The 18,468-nt window shown below is 42.0% G+C and overlaps 1 protein-coding gene and 1 long non-coding RNA gene across 4 annotated transcripts in view; one reads left to right on the plus strand and one right to left on the minus strand.

Annotated features, from left to right (window-relative positions):
* Positions 1-18,468, plus strand: part of ANKH (ANKH inorganic pyrophosphate transport regulator) — a 139,664-nt gene that overhangs the window by 18,495 nt on the left and 102,701 nt on the right. Inside the window, exon 1 of one of the 2 annotated variants that reach the window (XM_070246025.1) lies at positions 5,611-5,749. The exons of the other annotated variant lie outside the window; for it this stretch is intronic. The gene's annotated coding sequence lies outside the window, so the exon portion shown is untranslated. Of the gene's footprint in view, positions 1-5,610; positions 5,750-18,468 lie in introns of those variants that run through there. 2 annotated transcript variants of the gene reach the window in all.
* On the minus strand, positions 3,695-5,561 carry LOC138919748 (uncharacterized). 2 transcript variants are annotated; one of them, XR_011430256.1, is made up of 3 exons: positions 5,415-5,559; positions 5,060-5,247; positions 3,695-4,821 (listed from the first exon to the last, which is right to left on the minus strand). It is a non-coding gene; the product is annotated as an uncharacterized lncRNA (long non-coding RNA). The 2 variants fall into 2 exon arrangements; XR_011430255.1 differs by having other exon boundaries at positions 3,695-5,247; positions 5,415-5,561.

An 18,468-nucleotide genomic window follows, 5' to 3' on the forward strand; every position in this document is an offset into this window, starting at 1 on the left:
GTTTATGGACTATCTATATATATCAGTCGTGCTCCACACACTGATGTTTCACTCAACGACAGACTGCATATATGACGGTGGTCCCATTAGACTAGTACCATGTAGCTTAGGTATGCAGTAGGCTATACCATTTAGGTGTGTGTAAGTACACTCCATGATGTTTGCATAGTGACGAAATTGCCTAACGGCACTTTACTCAGAACATATCCCCATTCTTAAGCGACTCATGACTGTATTTAACGTGGTAAGAAAAGAAAGTCCTTTACTGTAGGAATTTTGAATTTGTTACATCATTTACCATTACACCAGGTGAGAGAATATGGTGGAAAATCGAATTAGAATGCTTTCCCTCCCCAAAATCCAAATGAGAAGATGGAAGAGAAAATGCATTTGGGATGTCCCTACCATCCAAAGTTTATAAAGAGGAAATCTGATCTCTTAATGTATGCCAGTTCATTAGCAACTGAGGTTGAGATGCACGTTCAAAGGGAAAAGGATGGAAGTAAAGAGTGACAGATTTATTTATTTATTTTTTGGTGAGGAAGATTGGCCCTGAGCTAACATCTGTTGCCAATCTTCCTCTTTTTGCTTGAGGAAGATTATCGCTGAGCTAACATCTGTGCCAATCTTCCTCTATTTTATATGTGGGACCCCGCCACAGCATGGCTTAATGAATGGTATGGGTCTGAACCCAGGAACCCTGGGCTGCTGAAGCAGAGCATGCAAACAACCACCACGCCACCAGGCCAGCCCCAACAGTGATAGATTTTTAAAACACAATACTGTTTTGTAAACTATAACCCTCTCCTCTTGAACCCAGAAGTGTAATGTGTACATGTTTGCCATTTTTTCCCTTTGGAGGTTCTTAAAGCATTGATTACATAACCTTGGTAACATTTTCATAGTTTTCTGTTGTTTGAGGTTTCCCTTAGCATGATATGAAATATTTACAGGTTGTTTGAAATAAGCCAGGTTTTCTTTTTAATGGGATTGAGTTTAGTTTAAAAAAGAAAAAGAGAGCAAAAAAAAAAAAAAGAAACCTTAGAAAGCAAAGCATGGATTTGCCATTAAGCTGACAGTAGGGCTTCAAAAATAAAGCCTACAACCCCACAGGATGAGCATACAGTACGATGACTCTTAGAGTGACCCTAGACTCCTATCGTCTACCTTTCGTTGTGGTTTCCCAAAATGGAGAGATAACCTCTTCATGCGTGTGCTATTGTTTCTTCCAGGGGTGGACAGTTTCTGGACGTAAAAGCATTTTTCTTCTTTCATCTCCTCTTTGAGGTGTTTTTGTTTGGTTTGGGGTGAGAGAGAGGGAGTGGAAAGAAATAAATCACTATTTTTCTTTCAACAGATCCTTAAAAGTAATTTATAACTTAACTCTCCTCAGAATAAAATATCATTTTCTTCCTAATAATTTCCACTGCTTTATCATAGAAAGGTGCAATAATGACACTTGAACTTGATAAAACAGAATATATAACTTAGAAAAGCAAATTAAAAATCCTTATTGACTTTTCGACTGTCGTTTTTCATGGGGTCTCGTAATGAGCAGTGGTTATTTGGAAGCATGTGGTCCTCCCATATTGAGCAGGAGAAACCATCTTTATCTTAAGATTGCCGGAGACACTGGGTCCATATCTATAGGCGCGAAATAAATAGACCCTTACACTGCCCGTCGGTATGATTTGGCAGCCTCAGCAGTCGATTGTCCCTCAGTTGACGTGGCCCCAAGCCATTGTTGTGGATCCAAAGGACAGCTGGAATCACAGGATCAGCCGCGTGCAGAGGCAGTCCACAGGATAGAGATGAAGCCTTTGATACACCATCCTTCTTGATTACGACCCTTTTGTTCACTTAGCAGCCCTCTGAACCTGCTGCTTCTCTTTGTTGAAACATGCAGGTCCCGAAGGATTGTGCGGTACCTTCCTTTCTTCTACAGTCAGGGCATCCTCCTGCACAGCTCTTATTCAGAGCCCCGCAGTGGCAGCCTCCACAGCAAAGCGGGTTTTATTTCAAAAGCAGCAACAGTCCTTTTTTCCCTCGATGATCTCTGTGTTCTTTACTGGCCGCATAATCATTCACTCTGAGGTGCCTACTTTTTCCTCTTTTTCTTTTCCCCCAGTATGGATGAAAATAGTACAATAAAGATTTTGTTCTTGTCCACTAACGCCATGCCTTTAGTGGTTTTTGGCTCCCTTCTTCTCCCTCAGAGCGATGTTTTGGTGAAGAGCCCTTAATCTTACAGGACAACCTGCAAGACTGCAGTTTGACAAGCAGCGAACTTGAGATTCATTCCTAGCGGTACCTTTCACAATGTGTCAAATGTGTGTGTTTGCGCTCCCGTGAATTGCATTGGATGACATAAACTTGGTCTCTCATAGAACAGCCCAAGAAACAATAACCAGTTGCTTATCTATGGCTGTTATTTGCTCTCAAACTATATTCCATTGCCCACATGTGGAATAATTTTAAAAGAAATCCTTGAAAAAGCTGAATGACTACAAAGCACGTAAAACTAATTATTAAATAAATCTTGTCCACTTCTTGTCCTAGTCCAAACTCTAGTGACTATTACACTGAATAAATGGATTTGTAAATATTGCTGTTTCCCTACGGCTCTGTGTGTAGGGTGGTGTCATGGCATGCTTGTTGTATGGAAAACTAAAGGAAAGCCATGGGAATGCCTGCTTAAACACTTGAATCATGGAAATAGTTGTCTTAGACACTTTCGTAACAGTCTTAAAACTTTTAAAATCATAACCACTTCCCAGCAGTTTGACACGGTTCTTTAAGCGTGATTTACTGAAAGATACAAGGTTAGAATCTGGCTGTGTCAAAATAAGAGTTTTACTAGAATCTGTTAGTTTGTGAAAAGCCTTCATGGGGATTTTCTGTGGTCATGGTCATAGTCTGCAGGACCTGGGTAATTAATCCATTACCTTGGGCTCATCGTTAGTCGGACAGACCCTAGGTCTCCTTGCACCTGTGCTCATAGACCAGTGTTATAGGACATGAAAGGTACCCTACAGAACCCAGTGTGGGGAGAGTCAAATTAGACTGCCTGGCTCCCTTGGTGGATTGGAATTCAAGGGAAGCTCCAGCTCCCCTGTGTTGCTTCTCCTAGGGCTGGACCCAACGTAACCTCCTCTCAAGTCACTGTCAACCCAAGTCTTTTTGTAGGGAGTTCAGAAGACCCCGTAAATTTATGGCACTATAAGGGCAGGATGTACTGATATCTTATGAGAAACCCCCAAGATAGCCCTCCCTGGATACACACGCCTAAACACACACACACACACCGTCTTGTTTGATTACTTTATACTGTCTTCTTTTCTTTTCCTTTGTTAGTGAAAACAGAAAAGTAAAAAACAAAAACCATGTTTTCTTTGCCAACAGTGAAGCTTTCAGACCTCAGGATAGTGGCTTCAGGTACAGGATAGAGGGAAGAAACATAGCTCTGGACTTATTTATTCATCCAAACTGGACTCTTACCATATTCACTAATTAGATAAATGGGTAAAACAATACTCATTTTTGTTCTTTGCCAAAATAACAAAATGGAGGAGCTATTGGAAAGCGTGTTGCTGTCAACACCATTCATCTGGATGTTAATGGTCAGATGTTAAAGTCTTCTCTGAAACCTCAGTTGTAAAGAAAGAGCCTTTTTTCCCCTTGCATGCTTAGGTAAACAGGAATGGAAGAGCAGGAAAAAGCTGATAATATGATAGGTTGGTAAGTAATTTCTTCCCTGAGGGAAACATTTTAAGTAGAAAATTGATAGCTGCCCCATGGCTCCAGTCCTCCCTGGAAGACGCTACTAGGAGCACCAGAGTTCTCTGGGACCCAGACAAAGAGCTCGTTATACATAAAGAAAAGGCGGGGGGCGGAGGAGGGGCAAGAAAGGCAGAAATAACCCACAAACTCAGAACAAACATATAAAATCCTTAAAATCCAACAAACAAATCCCAAATCTGCAAACTCCTCATGTGCCTCTGTGAAGCAGAATGTTCGAGACATGGACGGGGCCCATCTTTGTACAGCCACCTGAGTCCAGAAGGCCTGGCTTCCATGTGCAATTGGAAATATAGAAAATGTAAAGTTATCTTTGACCTCCACTGTCTCTCTAGATCTCTGAGTTGTAGCTACAGCACCCTAATAAAAACTAAATAGCCCAGCAAAGCGAGAGCACGTCTGAGGAATTCGAAGCCTGCATTGACATAGAAATAGCATCAATGTCTTTCTTTAGGTTAAGGACCTCTTCTAAATTAAAATTTGCTGCTTTTGAGCTGGTAGCCAAGAAGTTTCGTGAAAGCACTGAAATATTACACATAGCTAGAAACACCTTAGGCCAAAAGTAAGGTCAGGGAATCTTGGCAAGTGAAACATAATTATATGTTTAGGAAATATGCAAGTCTCTTTGCTTGTTGTGCAGAGAAAGAATGGACTATAAGAGAGAAATATAAGGCATCAGAGTTGTCCCAAGACTGCCAAGCTTGGGGATATTAAAAAAAAAGAAAAAAAGCTTTATGTTATACCTACCATCCAGGAAAGTAAGACATGAGGCAGAGAAAGACAAATTGCACAGCTCAGCTAATAAAGTTGTTCTGCTCTGCAGCCAAGGGACTCATTTGCTCAACTATGAAGGTGAACTTGACTCCAGGTCAGAATCTGTGGATGATGCAAGAAAATTCTGTTCCTCCCCAATCTGTGGATGATGTAAGAAAATTCTGTTCTTCCCCTTCAGCCTTGCTTCGTGGATTCACAAGAGGAAGAGAAAAGTATCATGTCCATTGTGAAAAGGTCACCTTCAGGTGTCTAAAACAGATCACAGTTACATTTCCTTACCTGAGTATGACGTGTGTGCCCTCTGTGTGTGAATGGTGCTGTCTGGGCAGTCAGTCTGCAAGGTGGGATTTCATTGACCCTGTAGGTTATCCTTACCGCTTCCCTCACACAGTCTTCCTTTCGTGATGGCCCATATCCTCCCCGCCCAGAGCAGACAGCAAGAGCAGGTTGAGGAGGGAGCTGGAGGGTTGGTAGGACAAGAACTCACCTTACTCCTGAGTTTCCTCCGGTCTGCTGCTCCTCGGGTTCAGGCTTCTGACCAGGGCCTGGCACTCTGCTCTTGCTTCACTCCTGCCTCGTCTACCTTGTCTGTTCCTACCGGATGGGCATTTTTTTTCTTTTTGGCCAACTTGATACTTGTTTGGATGGGGCTCTCCATTGTTGAGGTCCAGTGTGCTGTAGAAAAATGGGAACCCCAGTGACTTGTTGCTTAGGGAGCTGAATGGCCCAGGAGATGGGCTCCCTGCCGCTGAGGTGCAGGCAGTTACCACACTCAGGAAGCGAGGTCTGTGACTGTTCTAATCGCTCCAGCGCTCTGGCCACAACTTAGAGGCCTCGCTTACCTGGACGCTCTCCACAAGGCTTTGCTGTCCTACAGCAGAACCGCAGTGGGACAGAACAGGAGATGGTGGGGTAGAACAGGTGTTCTATGTAGGCATCTTCATGTGTTCTGCCTTCCGTGTCCAGAACGTTCTGCTCTAGGCTCTTGTCACAGAGAGAAGAAAGAGAGGAAAATCTCCATCCAGTGGCGACATGATTGCTCAGTCGTGAATCATGAGCACTTCGTGAACGGAGGAGACACTTCCGTGTTTGGCATTCAGACTTGGGCTAGACAGAATGTCCCCACCCCCTGCTCCTGCCAGCTTCATCTGCTTCAAGTCCAGCCCAAGAGACGTAGGTGAGTGTTTTCTCAGGAGGCTGCAAACTACAGGCTTTGACACTCTGCAGGCAGGACAATCTGTTCATTTTAGTTCCCCCATGTCCTGGTCAGAGGGAGACATAACTGGTTCTTTTTTTTTTTTTTAAGATTTGCTTTTTGGTGAGGAAGATTGGCCCTGAGCTAACACCTGTTGCCAATCTTCCTCTTTGTTTTTTCTTGCCCGAAGCCCCAGTATGTAGTTGTATATCCTAGTTGTAAGTCATTCTGGTTCTTCTGTGTGGGATGCTGTCACAGCATGGCTTGATAAGCAGCGTGTAGTTCCACATCCAGGATCCGAACCAGCGAACCCAGGGCCGCCAAAGCGAAGCGCACAAACTTAACCACTGTGCCACCGGGCTGGCCCCCTACATAGCTAGTTCTAAAGGAAGGCCCTAGAAGGGGTTGAACTGCCTGTTAGCCAAACCACGGTAGCCAAGACTGAACAACCCGGCTGTGTAAGATGTCACTGAACTGGCGTGGACCATCCAGGCCTGCCTCTTTGGGGATGTCGCTTCGTCAGAGCTGGTCTCTATCCTTGGCCCTCATCTGCTGGTGAGCTGAGCTTTTCATGTGGTTCACTCCTGCTGAAACACAGCAGCAGTCTCCAGACCTGGCAGGTGAAGAAATGATTGGCAAGGCGATCAGCCGTATAAGAAGCCACACCCCCATCCTCAAGCAGCTGTGAGGTTATGTCAGTGTTATCCAAGACACCAGTTAGCTGTTTACATCTCTACCAGAAACAAAGCAGGCCAAAATAACATTTTAAATTTCCTTACAATGACTAGCCTCTTATGTAGCTATTACCTAGGAATTCATCTAATCTGAGTGAAAGCATTTATCTAGTTAGCATTTTACTATCTTCCGGGCGTAGAAATTGCTCACTGTTTATTATTCCTTTGTAAAGAACTAATCTATTTGCTTTTTCTTTAAAAAAAAAAAAAAAAAAAAAAAAACCTAATTCCTTAGAGCTTCAGAATTGGTACCTAATTCTGGAATTCTAGGATTTTTCATAAAATAAGTTATCACATATTGACACATCCTACAACATGGGTGAAACTTGAAGACATTATGCAAAGTGAAATAAGCCAGTGACAAAAAGACGAATACTGTATGATTCCACTCATATGAGGTGCCTAGAGTCGTCAGATTCATAGAGGCAGAAAGTAGAAGGGTGTTTGCTGGGGGCTGCTGGAGGAGAGAATGAAGAGTTGAAGTTATGGGTACCGAGCTTCAGTTTTGCAAGGTGAAAAAGTTCTAGAGATGGATGGTGGTGATGGTTGTACAACAGCGTGAATGTACTTAATGCCACTGAACTTTACACTTAAAAAATGGTTAAAATAGTAAGTTTTATATATGCATGTTTTACCACACTTAAAAAATGAATTTCATAAAAGAAAAAACTATCATCTACTTTATGCTTTAGTTATTTTCCCTTGGATCCCTTTTGTTCAGAATGAAGAGGCCTAAGTTTTCTCTTTTGTTTTTTAACAAAACTTTGTGTGTTAGCTCTTGCTCCCTCTAAACGTTTGTTCGCCCAGTTCTACCTAGTGAATGTAAAACCTCACCTCCCCAGTAGTGACAGTTCGTACCTGATGCCTATTAGTCATGTACATTCCCCCTCCAAACTTTTAGGGCTGTTCCAGACATGTGCTGTAGGATAAAAAAGAAAAAAATCACGATTAAGGTATTAGCCTGTCAAGTTATATAAAACCGAAAGGCACACTAATTTGGAGCAGCTGTGAGTTCTTTTTCTGAGACTCCGCTCAATGGGAACTTTCCTGTTTTCCATTCATTTTCCATCGTCATGGATGCCCTGGGGGTCACCTTCTAGGACACACCTTAGCTGTCTGTATAAAGAGTCAGAACCTTCTCCTTTTAGACTCTGAGTGAGGCTTCCTGGGCATCATTAGAAAGCCAGGGGGACTCATTGAACCTCATAAATCAGTAGAATTTTGAAGCTAATTTGAAAATGCAATAGTTACCAAATCAAATCGTTTGTCATTTTTAGAAACCACCTTATAAGCATCTACTTTTGTTTGAAACTGGCAACGAAACCATTAGTATAACCGTCATACTGTAGTTATCAGTACCGTATATTTGAAAGTTGCTAAGAGAGTAGATCTTCGGAGGTCTCATCGCACACACAAAAATTATAACTGTGTGATGATGGATGTTAACCAAACCTGTTGTACTCATTTTACAATATATCCATATATCAAATCATTATGTTGTACACCTGAAACTAATCCATTGCTGTATGTCAACTATAACTCAATTCAAAAAAAAGTAGAGGCAGACCTTTGGAGTCATGGGTAAATTGATTATTCTGAGCGTGGTGATGGCTTCACTGGTGCAGACGTATGTCAAAACATCAAATTGAACACGGTAAATATGCATGTTAAATATACCTCAATAAAGCTGTTTTAGAAAAATTAAATCTGCAAAACAAAAATAAAAAATATGTAATAAAAACCTTCACAAATCAAGAAAAGTCACTGCTCAATTAACCTTAGAATGAGATTACTGGATTACAAATTAATATGGTAAAAACCAAGTTAGACAAATCAGCATTTGGTTGAGATCTGAATCTAGAAAAGAATAACCTATGTCTGTGATTTTTTTCGTGTTTCACAGTCACCTGCTTCCTAGAAAATTGTAGCAGAGACAACTTTCTGAGTATAGTCTGTCCGAGGACAAAACAGAAAATAGTGGACACATACACCCTGCTGGAATAATATACCATTCTTTTTTAAAAATCTTTCAACAGGGGCTAGCCTGGTGGCTCAACGGTTAAATTCACACATTCTGCTTTGGTGGCCCGGGGTTCTCCGGTTCAGATCCTGGGTGTGGACCTACACACCACTTGTCAAGCCATGCCGTGGTAGGCATCCCACATATAAAATAGAGGAAGATGGACATGGATGTTAGCTCAGGGCCAATCTTCCTCAGCAAAAAGAGGAGGATTGACGGCAGATGTTAGCTCAGGGCTAATCTTTCTAAAAAAAGAAAAAAAAACTTTTAGAGAAAGATGAACTCTGTATGACTGCACTCATAGGTGGAAGTTAACATATAGACAAAGAGAACTGATTGGTGGTTACCAGGGGAAAGGGGGGGTCGGGGGGGCACAAAGGGTGAAGTGGTGTACCGACAACATGACTAACAGTAATGTACAACTGAAATTTCACAAGGTTGTCATTATCTTAATAAAAAGAAAAAAAAATCTTTGAACAGTATTTTGGATACAGAACGAGGAAAAAAAAAAAACAACTATAAAAAAGTATTGGGGAATTCCTTGCCCTGGCCACACTCCACTTGTTGAGAATAAAAGAGTACTGGAGTCTCTCCATGAGCAAAACTGTTTCTAGGAGGTGTGGTAGGATGAAAGCAAAAGTTATTCCCAGTCACTTACATGGCAAGAGCCTCCCTTTTAAAGCATTTAAGAACTTCTCATATGTTCTCTTGCTTATTCTCAGAAGACTTCTTCTGTGACATTCATAGAGGGGTGTGGCTAAATGTCTTGGACAAGGCCAGCCTCGACATTTGTTATGTTAGATCACAAAAAGTTCTGACCCTGGTCATTTCTCTGGCCACCTGCAGTTGGTTACATGGTGCTTGACAGTCACAGCAGAGTTCCTACCTCTGATGGCAAGTGTTTGGTCTTCACATTCCTTCGCAGGTCAGAGTAGACACTGAGTCCCACAGACATCCACAACATGCATAATGTGTGCTATTTATGGTACAAAATGAGAAGATTGAGGATGAAAGCCTAAAAAATGAGTGCCATTAGGACTTGCATTCTGTTGTCCAGTGTCTTGTAATTTCTTCTAGGAAAACAAAAATCTAGGGCTTGGCATTTTCTAGACTTGATTTCAGCATGTAGATAAGATGAGTTTGGAGAATGATCAAAATCTAGCCAGCCTTGAAAACAAAACCAAACAAAAGCTCTTTTTTATGCTAAATATTTTTTTAAAAAAAGGAATCTCTCCAGTTTTTGTTGTTAACTGATAAAACTCTAGTAGTTGAGGCTAGAGGCTTAACCTTGACAGAATACACTGGTATTCTCTTCTTTAAGAGGACCAAGTCAGACAGTAAGCCAGAACTCTGTGTGTGTGTGTGTGTGTGTGTATTTTCAAGTTACAAAGTTTTAACTTACCCATGTTAGCATTCTTTTTACCTGTCTTCGCTACTCTCTATGCTGAGGATTAAAATGAAATAATGTAATCATTCCTTTTTCAAAAATGGAAAGTAAGTCTCTATCTTTCCCCATTCAGGACTTAGGTTTAAACCTGAAGATGCAAGTCAGGAAGTGATAAACATGAGTGCTGTGGTTGCCATGGCAACTCACTTATATATCCCTAGCTTTGCTTTCGAGACCTTTCCCCTCCTTAAACTAACATGGCACTGGGCTCAATTTGCTAAAAGTGAAGTAAAGATCTATTTGGATAACTAGGTCAAAATCACTTTCAGGATCTTTGCTGAAATGTTTATGAATAGTTTTTCACTTGGGTTATTGTTCAAAGAGACTCTCATGTTGTTACAAACACCCGAGTTGCATTGCTCAGGCTCTTGGTGGTCTTTGTCTTCATGGGATGGTGATTCTCTTCCGCGGCCAACACATGCACACCTTAGGGGCCCAGAAGGAGCCGGCTGGGTTTTTGCCTGGGCACACCTGCATTTAGTATGCCCTGGCAGAAAAATTCACACCGTGGAGTGTTTTGTTATGCTCATTAAGTGATTTATTGAAAAAATAAACTGTTTCTAAACTTTCCTTTATCGGAAAGTGTGCAAAGAGTCATCTGCCAAATAACATAGTCCCATTGGAATTAAGCAAACAGCCCCTCGGGGATCGGTTGTTTGTGTTGGAGCTTCTCCCCTCCTCTGTCTTCCCTCCTGCTTCCTCTCCCTCTGTCACGTCGAGCAGGGGAGTGGCCCCTCCAGTGGCTACAGCTCCGCCTTCCGCAGTAGAGCTTTCTAATTGCAGGCTTGCACATAGGAAGAGCAGGGCTCTGGAGTAAAGGATACTTGTGGTTTTCTGGAGATGGAGAGGACTGCCCCAGAACCTGATGCTGTCAGGAGACAAAGAGAGTGACTGGTTAAGCAGAAAGACAAACAGGAAAAGTAATTCATGGACAGCAGGAGCATCTGCCAGAATCTCACAAGCCAAAAGTTCATAGTAACACTGTATCGGTGTTTCTGGATCTTCCGAAGGCTTAAGTTAAAGGATAGTAAGCAGGATGAGAAGCCTGTTTGGGTAGAGGCTAGGACTCATGCTGCTTTTTATCACCAATACGGCAAGCCATCAGAAGGATTAACAGCATGATTGTAAAATTGGTTTTCAAAGTCAATAATGCTGGACCTGAGAAGTATTTCAACATGTACCGAGCTGGCCACGGGTATGGACTATCAGGTTTTTCTAAGGTTTCCTTTTACAATGGGACAGACTCTTCCAAGAGACAGATTATTCTGATGATCAACCAGAGGCACATATTTGTCCCTTTTAGCAGTATTAATCTTAGTCTCAACAGAATTAAAAAGATGTGTGGAAGCACTTTGAAATTCAACAAGCTCCTTACAAATCCAGAATTATATATATATTTTTTAAAAACTTGTAGAGATATCACCATAAAAGTTAAAATTAATTGTACTAGCATCAAAAGTATGATTAATCCTTCTTGATTCATTAATGTTAGTGAAATAAACTTTTCCTTCCTACTTTGACTGACTTATTTGAGATCAGAGCTTTTCTTTGTCTTAATGATGGGAATAATAACAGTTACGTAGCTTTGACTGTGTTCCAGATAGCTGTTCTAAGTGCTTCATGTAGGTAACTCGTTTGTCTGCTAAATAACCCTGCAAAGCAGCTACTGTTATCATCCTCTTTCTCCAAATCAGGAAATTAAGACACAGAGAGGAGAGGTGACTTGCCCAAGAAGACACAGCAGAGCTTTTTTAAGACTCTCAAGAAATTTCCTAGGAAATCAGCAGTATATATGGGTTTTTCTCCTAACGCTGTCCATTTCTTCCTGTGGTCTTTGAGCATGCTTGCCTTTACTGTAATTAGCAATTTAGTAATAATAGCCATCACCATCTATGGAGCTTACTACTCTAGACCATGCAAAGACGAAATGTTTTAATTGGATGCTTCCCCCTATGCTGTGGTTCCCGTATTATCTCCATTTTGCAGATGGGGAGACTAAAGTTACAGGAGGCAGATAACTTATCCAGAGTCAGACAGTAGAGTTCTTATCTGTGCTCACAGGCCAACGGTAGAGCTCATGTTCTTTGCCAAGTCATCAGTCCTTCTTTCCTTGTACCTTAAAATTTTGTATAAAATCACTGTCATCCATCTCCATACGTTAGAAATGCTTATGAATTTTGTGGAAGGAGTGCCACATTCTGAGTTTAGGCCAAGTGGGTGCACGCCAGGATGCGTGTCTACATGAGCCCCACCTAAGCCCCATCTTGTTATTTGGTTTCCTACTTCATTCCTGCTGCCAACTCTGAGGCAGAGTGTTAGTGAAAAGAGTTTTGATACGAGGGAGAAGGTGGAGCGTTGTTGGAGGCCTGCAGAGCCCCTCGCCATCCCTTGCACATACAGGGGAACTGCCCACTAGGATATAATCATGCACCAGGTAGTTGTCATCTTGCGTAATTTGATGAGCCGAGCAGGGACTCAGGTCAGTTCAGCTCATTTCCTTGGGCTCAACATAGGCCAGTTCACAAAGGGTAATATCTTGGCTATTTTGAAAGATCTCTGGCAAATATCACCACTTGCTTTTAAGCTTATGCAATGGTCTTTTCAATCCTGAATGCTTAATGTATTCCTCACCGTTTTTACTCCTGTAGCCTTAGGAATCAATCATGAGACCCTATATTCAGTCCAGGGAAAGAGCAAGCAAGTTGTTTCGGCCCAGCAGGCCAACAAGCTGTACAGGTCAGTAGGTGAGAGCTTTGGCCTATTCTCTTACCCATTACCACGAATAGCTAACACCTTTGTCTGTGAATGAACACCGCCACCCCACACCCACCCCCCCACCCGCACCTCCCAAGCTGTATCGGCCAATGCCTTGCTGCTATTCATAGGGTTTTTGTGGCCAATGTTTTGGAAGTGGGTAGCCAGGTCCTTCTTTGTAGTCTGTCTTAGTCTGGAAGCTCCACTGAAATGTGAAACCTGTTCACCATGAGTGACCCCGCTGGTATCTGAAATACTGGTGACATAGCTTTCAGCATCACAGCAACACTCAGCCAGCACATTATGACAACCGACAAACAGGTGGTGTGGTTCCCTGACCAGGAAAGGAACTCCGGCAGTGGCAATGAGAGTGCTGAATCCTAACTGCTAGACCACCAGGGCTGGCTGTCAAGACAGATACTTCATTTTTAATGAGCACATCAAGCCAATTCTTCTTTTCAGTCTTCTCTGGTAGAACTTCCAAAACATATGGCTATGCTATGATTGAAGAATGGAATGAGTATTCACCTGCTTCTGGGACATCTGAAGGTATAATCCACTGAGAGCCTTAACATGAGCGGGAGGAAAGCCCCTGACCTCAGCCTTTTCCTGCCCACTCTGCTAGACTCTTTGATTTATCATTGTGCATTTGCCTCTCCCTTGAGAAAGCAAGCGAAGCTGGCATTGCATGAAGGAGAATGGAGAGGGGATGGGGTCAAGTATTGGTAAGGGGAGACTGCAGACTGGGAGTTAGCCATGGGTTCAATGTCGTGGGACATTGGCGCCTGCTTTGTCCCCACTCTAGGGGCAGAGTTCCACATGAGAGGCTGTAGCCTGGCTCAGTGGCTTCCTGGGGAGGAGTTCTCTCCAAACACAACTTGCAATATTATGTGCAGATTTGAGTTGAGAGAATATTGCTTTTAAGTGTAACATCAATAGTACTATTAAATAGTATATCTTAATGTAAAAGAAATACATGAGATTACCTTATATGACTTTAGGAACAGCTTTCCATATGTTTAGATTTGTATCTTACGTGTGGTCCAGCATTTGGAATATTTAGAATTATAGTTTCCATTGAATTATGTTCTGTTTATCAAAAAGCAGTCACTTCATCAAAAAATGTGTCCTTAAAAAGAATAAAAAAGGAGAGTTGACCCACCTCTCATGAAGGCACCCTGAGAAGACTCAACATACAGTACCTTTAGAGTGACCAACTGACCCAGTTTGCGCAGGACTGCAGGCTTCCCGGCATCTGGGACTTCCAGTGCTAAACCTGGAGAGTCCCGGGCAAACCAGGACAGCTGATGCCTTCTGGATGCCAGGCGCCAGGCTTCATATGGGGTACGATGGTGAGTCAAATTCAGTGCTTCTCCAGCAGGGCCAGCTCAAGGGCTGTCCTTCCTGGGCACTGCTTGTGAAGATGGCCAGCAGGGAGGCAGTTTGGGAAAACAGACCCACGACCTTGGGCTCTTAAACAGCCCTTTGCTAACATGCCTGCATTTGCTGTTGCTGTAATCATTCAGTTATGACCAAATTATTTCCTAAGGTAGCAACATTGCTTTTATCCCTGAAGCTGCACACATATGTCTTCCCCCCACCCTCCGCCCGGACACACACACACACACACACACACACACATACATACATACATACACTCACATCCCCAACCCACAACGTTTAAATATCTCAAGCCATCAGGGAATGTCTTCCTGGCCACTTCCTTTCTCCACAGCCCCGTGGTGTGTTTCATTTGGCCTCTCCTGTCTGCACAGTGGCAGGGCTCGCCTCACTTTCCTATTCGTGTCATCCCCACCTTGGGTTATTCCAGCCTGCGTGGGTGTGTGTGACTGGGCACAGGGCAGTGCCAACACTGGGGGCTAGCCACAGTCATTTGTTCTCAGCGTGATATGGCACTGCCTTAGGAAAACACGCTTACTCAACGAGACACGGCACAAAAGATTTTGAAGGGCAGCTCAAATACACAGGAAGACTTCTGCCTAACAATTTCGCTTGCCACACCCATTTTTAAAAACATGCTTAGTAGTTATCCTTAAGTATGTGTTCAATCTGTCATGGTGATTTCAGGGTATCATTTAATGATGTGCTTTTCAACCTGAAACACTGTACTTTTCTGACATTAATTCCTCCCTCCATCAGTCTTACAGATAAAGAATGGATGGGTGACTTTCTTCCCCCAAATCCAAAAATTGCAAAACCAGGATTAGAAATCAAGCGTGAATAATTCCCTGACATGGTGCTAATATTGTGAAGAATTATTTTAGAGACTACGTTGATGTTTTCCTGGCTCAAATTATTATTCATTTAAGAGAGAACTAATGAACTTTGATGAAGACACAGAACTTACTTATGTATTACGTCTTTCATAGATGCTGAGGATGGGAAAACAGCTTATATTTGTCTCAGGGCCCTGCCTAAAACAGGAAATGTGCAACAGCTCTTTTTATGTGATTTGATTTTTGTGAGGAGGTTTTTTCAAAGACTGATTCTTAAGACAACATGATGTGTATTGGTTGGGCTGCACTAGCCTGGCAGAAGTGAGTTCTAGATCCTATGTCAGGCATCCCTGTTGATCTGCTGCACGGGAACAGGCAACTTGCCCAAATTGTTCTTCCTGGCCATTTGGTAGTTTATTTATAAAGTAAGGATTTAACGCTTTTCGTCTTATGTCCCAGAGAGAAGGCTGTATTATTTGTAGAACTTTGACATTTTCCAGTAGAGGCTGAATCCTAACTGTATAATATGTTCAGTTTTGATTGTTTGATCAGGTTATTTCTAGAACTCTGACCAACAAGATTGAGGCAGGAGAACAGAGGGCATCTGTTTATCAAAATAAGTGTTTCTGGTTTTACACAGTATGGTAGTGGTTAAAAATACCAATGAATTGGGGCTGGCCCCGTGGCCAAGTGATTAAAGTTCTGCGCACTCTGCTTCGGTAGCCCAGGTTTGCTGGTTCAGATCCCAGGTGCAGACCTATTCTACTCATTGGCCACGCTCTGGAGGCATCCCACACACAAAGTAGGGGAAGACTGGCAAGGATGATAGCTCAGGGCTAATCTTCCTCAAGCGAAAAAAAAAAAGGAAGATTAGCAACAGATGTTAGCTCAGTGTGAATCTTCCTCACCAAAAAAAAAAAAACCTAATGAATTAACATGAGTTCAAACACTGGCTTTGCCACTTACCAATGATGTGCCTTTGGTTGTCACTTAACCCATCCCAGTCTACTTCCTCCTTTGCAAATGGCTGGTAAAGAAATGATACTGAAGCATATTTCACAGAGTTGTAGTGAAGGTTTGACTAGATAAAACATGTGGGGTGCTTAGCACAGAGCCTGATGCTGAATAAGTTCTTCTGGATTCTGGTCTTTCTCTTCGTTGTCATGTACAATAAGAGTCATCAGTTAACTAAAACTGTAGTAAAGTTTCCTGCTTTGAAATTGTTTCTTCTGAATGATGGCCCTGTAAGGACTGTCCTTGAGTAATTCAGATCTTAAAGATATGTGCATTTGACCTAGGCAAAGTCACTTGCTAACTTGTTCTTTTCCTTCTGATTTGGATACAGTACAAGGCAATGTGCCTTCTTTTGATAAACCGACATTTTCGTCCAGCATGGCTAGAGTCTAGGCTATGAAACATCTTCCCAAGTCAATTTTGTGTGTAATGGGCTCCTCGCTAGAGGGGCGTATTACCGATGGTTTTTATACCATGCCATGGGCCCAAAGTGCGTGGCGGTAAAGACAAGCTTGTTTTTCATGATAGAAGATATCCTTGGATAGTATCCACGCTGACCTGCCATGGACAACTTTAATTGTTGGTGAGATTAGCATGGTTCCTTTTCCTAAATGGCATAAAATAGATGGTAGTGCTTAAGGTAGGGTGTTGCAGCAACAGTCTAGAAACAAGGGGACGTGTTTGAGAATCTGTCGGTAGTTAATGTGCTTTATCCTGTGATGGAGTAGATGCCCACATGGTGTGATCTGATGGGTGCCAAATACTCCTCTTTATCCAAACAAGTATGGCTCCTACACCTACCTGGAGATGTTGGAAACTGTCAGCACTCCAATTACCATTTCAGATTATGGTATTGTCTCTTGAAGGCCTCTGTTGAAGTAAAAAGATAATCTGAGAGAAGGAGAACCTGGACATAATGTGTCAAATTGCTGAGTGATCAACTCTCAGTGAGCATGACCCTAAGAAAAAACTGTCTTAGGACAGAGCAGTTTTGATATAAAGAGATATAAAACAAAGGTCATAACATTTATGGAATGTGCCCAGACTGGCTCCTTAAATTAGGAGCCCCAGGAAGCCAAAGGAATAATGACGTGCCTGCTTAACAGAGGAAGTAGGATGTGCTCTGAAAGGGGGCTCTGAGGATCCTTCATGGACAACCAGCCCTCTTCTCGGCTCTGCCTACACTGACCGTATGTAACACCCAGGTGAGTAATCCCAGAGGCGGGAGTGTGTAATATGTGTGTTTCTGTATTTAAAATGCAATTTAGACCAGCGGTTGAGAATACCAGTCTAGGGCTAGACTGGAGTTTGCATCCCAGCGCATTGACTTACCTGGGCCGTGGACCTTAGGTACATTATCAGACTCTTTGTCTTTCACTTTCCTTATCTGAAAAAAATACCTGACTCATAGGTATTTTAATTGTTGAGAGACTTAAAAGAGCTAATATATGTAAAGCACTTAGTGTTTGGCACATGATCAAAGTATCAGCTGTTATTGTGACTAACATGTTGGAGACACACCCACAGGAAGGAAAACGCATGGATTAAGGTCTGCTAACCGCCTGAGCAAACAATGCTGCCGTCTCAGTCACTTCACATAATAAAAGTTTCTTTCTTGATTGTGCCACAGTCCATGTCAGCGAGACAGCTCTGCTCCATGCAGACATCTGGGAATCTGGGTTCCTTGAATATCATAGTTCTGCCATATTTTAGGGCCTCTGAGGTCTTTACTGATTTTCAGCATCCCACTGGCAGGTGAGGGAACAGGTTTGTTTGCTCAGGAATTCTTAGGGATCAGACCTTCTCCCACATTCCCAGATCTCCCACATTCCATTGGCTTCATTACTTCTCCCACATTCTGTTGACTTTATTGCACATTCATTACTTCTCACATTTCATTGGCCAGAACTGGTCACATGGCCCCACCCACCTAACTGCAGAGGAAACTGGGAAATGTAGTTTAGCTTAGTGCCCAGGAAGCAGAAAAGAACATGGATATTGGTCAGAACGTGGATGAACCAATAGGAAATTGACGATTTTGACTTTGATTTATGGTTTAACTATGAAGCATAAGCATTTTTTAGTTTAATTGTAAGAATTAATGAGAAAATCTACTCCCTTATTTGGCACACAACACTCAAATTCTAATGTTCATGCAGAACCTGAGCTACACTATCATTTCTGAATAAAATAATATAAAAGCTAACATCTATGGAGCATTTATTGTATACCATAATGCTAAGCACTTTATTTAATAAGTGAAATTATTGAATAATTTTATTTACTTATTAATAATTAAATTATTATATTTATTAAATAAATTTTTTACTTATTAATAATTAAATATTAAAATTATTTAATAATTTCACTTATTTAATAAGATGAAATTCATTTATTTAATCCCCACTGCAGCCTTTATGAGGAAGGTACCAGAATTGTCTGCATTTGGTGGGTAAAGAAACAGAGAAGCCGTTAATCCAAGTGAAAAAAAATAT

This window comes from Equus caballus, chromosome 21 (assembly GCF_041296265.1).
Source record: "Equus caballus isolate H_3958 breed thoroughbred chromosome 21, TB-T2T, whole genome shotgun sequence".
NCBI classification, from domain to species: domain Eukaryota; kingdom Metazoa; phylum Chordata; class Mammalia; order Perissodactyla; family Equidae; genus Equus; species Equus caballus.